This window comes from Oratosquilla oratoria, chromosome 38 (genome assembly GCF_046742065.1).
Source record: "Oratosquilla oratoria isolate Oo_2021 chromosome 38, ASM4674206v1, whole genome shotgun sequence".
Taxonomy (NCBI): Eukaryota; Metazoa; Arthropoda; class Malacostraca; order Stomatopoda; family Squillidae; genus Oratosquilla; species Oratosquilla oratoria.
Window position 1 is genome coordinate 18,387,180 of NC_134814.1, and position 5,000 is coordinate 18,392,179.

Consider the following 5,000-nt stretch of genomic DNA (forward strand, 5'->3'; position numbering starts at 1 on the left):
TGAAGAATTCCTAGAGGATGAACTTACTTACATCAAGAATACCTTTAGGAAGCTGAAATACCCCGGAGGTTTGATCACCAGGACAACGAGGAAAGCCAAGAAGATCTACGATGGCTCAAACGTCCGGACCCCGGGAAAGGATAAGTCTCATTTTATTTCTGTCCCTAATTCTATAAACACCATAGCTATTGATGATTATTTGTTAAAAGGTGGAATAAATATAGCAAAAATATCTTCCAATAAAATAGGAAAAATATTTAAGAAACATAATAATATGCGTAATCATCTCAGTGTCATTTACCGTATTCCATGCAACGGTTGTCCATCATCTTACTTCGGTGAGTCAGGTCGAGGGTTCAATAAACGCTTGAATGAGCACAAAAACGATCTCAGGGCTCATAGAACATCTAACTCCCTGGTTCGTCACCTGGACAAATGTGGACATCTACCTGATTGGAACAACGCAGAAATTCTACACGAAGGATTTGAGAAGAAAATGAGAAAAACTGTGGAAGCTGCACATATCGCCACCAACAAGAACAACAACGACAGAGACGGATTTAAATGCCTCTCGAAAGCAGCAAGTGTCCTAATAATTAGATCGTTAGCCAAAGGGAAAACATGACGCTCATACCTTGGCGGGTTCCCTCTCACTACGAATATAAGAATTGTGATCTGTCTGTAATGCTGTAGTCCTCTGAAGAAGACCAAGTTGGTCGCAACGTTAGGGCAATAAACTCTATTCCTAACACATCTTCGTTTGCCCTTCCCCACCCACATTCTCTCTCATTTGTCTGAAATAATCTTATATATATATATATATATATATATATATATATATGTATATGTATATGTATATATATACGAGAAAAATGGTAGAATCCACTATTATTGAATACCAGCCCAATATGAATATTTCAAAGGGGCAATGGTCCCCGGATATAATATCCGGACTTTTTATCACCAACCTTTTAAAAACACATTTACCTCCTGACCTCACATACGGAGTGAGCCGAGGGTAGAGACCTCTTCCCATGTTCCTCTTTCTCGTGTAAAGGGTGCTACTTAAGTAGCACGCTCTCTCTTAATTGTATCTACTGAAGAGGATTGCAGTTTGCAATCGAAATATATAGATTCCCCGTTTCCAGTCTTTTCTACTCCAACAGTGGTTTTACCGTGATTGACAAATGTGTGATTACATTTTCACCTGTAATATATATATATATATATATGTATATATATATATATATATATGTATACATATATATATATATATATATATATATATATATATAGTATATATATATTTCTAAACAGAAATGTAGTAGCACATTTGTAAATAAGACACAAGAAACCCACATTCGGAGAAAATAAACTTCGAATGAAGGAAGATTCTATATTTCGGCTATCAACTGTAGCCATCTTCAGGAAAGTACGTAAAACAGAGGACAAAGGGAACTTATAAGCTACAGAAACACAGAAAAGAGAGGGAACGTGGACTGATGGGATTACTCAGACGTAGGGTAAGATGGGGTGGCGGAGGAGGGTGAGGGTGAGGTGGAGGAAGGTTGTAAGCTTCGTACGAGCCTACTCACCGCCGCACGAGAAATAATGTCAGGAGTCCGCTGCCCTTTAGAAATATTAATGTTGGGGCATTCCTCAATGCTGATTCAACTATTTTTCTCCTGAAACCGCAGTGGGACTTGAACACTAATTTGGCCTTACCCCAGTCGAAAGAATGATTCTTATTTCTGACATGAAGAAATACGGCCGAATTTTCTTGCCCATACCTAATTGATCTTTTATGTTCTGCTAATCTTGTGTTCAAATCTCTCCTGGTTTGACCCAAATACACCAAATCACAATCTTGGCAGGGCAAACAATAAACACCGGATGACTACTTCCTTCAGTTTTTGTTGAGCGTTCACAATTTGCTTACGCACGGTGTTGGGAGAGTGATAGGCAATAGTGAGTCGTTCATAAGGAAACTACTTAGTAGAAGAACTGATGGTTTTACTATAGGGAATTTTTAGGATATCTTTAAAAGAGCGGTGATGACTAGAGGGGACGGAAGTTTTGAAATGGTTGGCCTTAGCCTTACTAAGGGCTTGGTCCAGAAACCAAGATGGATATGCCAACTTTTTAAGTTGACATTTGATCACCTCAATTTCTTGGTCCAGAAATTGAGGACTGCAGATCCTGAAAGCCCTCATGAAAAGACCAGAGGCAACATTTTTCTTAACATTATCAGGGTGATTACTAAAATAGTGAAGGTAAAACCCACCCACTCAGGGAGTTACCTTCAATTTTTTTTTAGTATCAATCGATATCAATATTGGTTGCGAATAATATAGAATTCCTTTCGTTTTGTATTCTCACTAAAGTCCACTGTCTTCTTTGTTGTCCGACACAACTGTTGAATAACAAAAGCGTCGAAGGAGCTATTTTCCCAGCTGTGCACTCCCTTCGTTAGAATAGGTGGGCAGTATGTCACACCAGTGTCTCCTGCACAAAGAATACCTTTATTTATTTTATCCCGTTTTTACTCTGTCTGGTTGGCCTTTCTTTAATCCTCAGTGAGAACTGGTTTGCTTCCTAAGTTAATAATCAGTCTAGTTTCACTTCTCTCTGTTACTACTGTTGTTACAACACAAGGGCTGTCTCGTCGTTTCAGTTTCCACGCTTTGAGCTGTGGCTCTTCCTTGCTTAGCATTAGTACGCTTTTTCATACCCCTTTTGTATTTTCTCTGTGTGATGTATCCGTTGATAGTAAATAATTTTGTACATTTTTATCCAGCTTCGTCTCTGACATACACTGTTTTGCCATTGAATTTCGGTCTGGTCTTTCTGCTTACTAAGTTCTAAAATTGGGCCCTCACCATTAGAACATATCCTGTGTAGGATATTTTTCTTCCGGTTATTCTTAATCTACTTTTACTGTGTTCATGTCTATTATGTTCCACATATAACTCTTCCTTTGGTTCTTTCATCTTATTTGTAAGATCGCGCGTGTGTGTGCGTGTATGTGTGTGCTTGTGCATGACTGAATGGGTGTATGCATGCGCAAAGGAAAGAGAGAGAGAGAGAGAGAGAGAGAGAGAGAGAGAGAGAGAGAGAGAGAGAGAGAGAGAGAGAGAGAGAGAGAGAGAGAGAGAGAGAGAGAGAGAGAGAGAGAGAGAGAGAGAGAGAGAGAGAGAGAGAGAGAGAGAGAGAGGAAAGATATATATATATATATATATATATATATATATATAGAGAGAGAGAGAGAGAGAGATAGATAGAGAGAGAAAGAGAGAGAGAGAGAGAGAGCGAAAGTGTGTGTTTATGTACAAGTGTTTCTTTGTGTATACGTGTGTCCATACTAGTATCGTTTTTTGTTCTCTATGACGGATACAAATCACTTGATGCTCCACACATAAATGCTCTCCACCTACTCAACTCGTAAACCTCTCTATCGTTGGCAGGCTGCCGTCATACCACTTGTATCGTCATTGTTATGGATAAAGTACACAATACATTGTACATACTTCTACTGTCACGGCATTGTGCCAGTCATTGGTTGTATTCATGTATGAGAGACAGCGCCAATTTCCAGTTGTCCTTTTCTTTGTTTTCTCGGCCCACTTGTTACAACACAAAAGGGGGGAAAAATATGTTAATATCACTTTCACAAATCACTGACAAAGGTATACCCACTTGAACATTTACAACAAGTGTTCCTACATCCAGTGAACACCTGGGTCGCTCTCCTATATATACAGTATTGGTCTATGGGTTGGTATCCTTTGTTCGCTTGGCACTCCAGCAGAAGCGTTCAACCGGTGTAGGGGGATCTCGTCTGGCTTCAATTTCGAACCTGCCACTTTTTCGGTCAACACTGAACGAGATCTTTTGCGAGTTCTCATCCCTGTGACATCATGAAGATCTTCATCCTCGTCCTCGTGTCCCTCGTGGCTCTCGCAGCCTCAGATCGTGTATGTAATCTCTGAAGTTCTTGACTTCTGCTTTTCGGAATTATTGGACTCTTGGGCACAACCTTCCACAGTGCTATACCCTTTTATTCCGTAGTATACGACATTTCCTTCCCCCTGCAACTTTCAGCCAGTAACATAGAAAGAGTCCCACATTGATATAGCACAGACAACAGTCCAAATTCTTCCTAGAGAGATCTGTGTTCACGGATAACCTCGCTAATTCTTGTTGGAGACATCTTCCCACCCACCTACGACTTGACTTTTGTCGGACGAAGGACATCAAGACACTGCAGATATTAAAAATTCTTCTCTTCTGTCCGTTTTGCCGATTTCTTTCCTTGAACGCTTTCTCCGCAAGCTATTTATCCACGGCAGTATAGAGGAGTTTTTCCAAGGTGACTAAGATCGTCTATAGTCGACCAAAACAAAATCGTTAAGAGAAACTTAATTCTTTACAGGGTTAGCTAATATAGTTTTCATAAGAGACGTTTCTCTATACTGAATAAGACTGTATAGCACCAGCCAAAAAAAAAAAAAAAAAGTTAACTTGCTTATATGGATCGAAGTCCCGTGGTTTCCTCCCCTCGTCTTTTCTTACTTGGTCTGCACAAAGTTCCTCAACATAGCTATTAATTTTTTATCTATCATATCTCAGCCAATCTCGTTATATCTCCTTATCGAACTAAAATGACAGTTTCAGAAATTAAAGGCAAGAGAAATATTCAAAAATACATTTATTAGGAACTGCGAGAATCCAATACATTGACCAATATAACGAATCTGTCAAAGTAATCCACTTACTGTAGGAGGCCCCAAACTTTTCCAAATTTCCTCTATAATTAGTATAGGATATCTTCATAATATACTTAATGAGGATTTTCTTTGTAGGTGCAAGTACCTGTTATACGTTTTATTTAGTTTAATCCATATTACTGTAAGTTCCGCATTGCGTCTACGACAACTCTGCCATGCAGTAAGAATCTCTGTCGAGTTTTTCTTATTTGGGAAAAGGAAATAACTAATTTC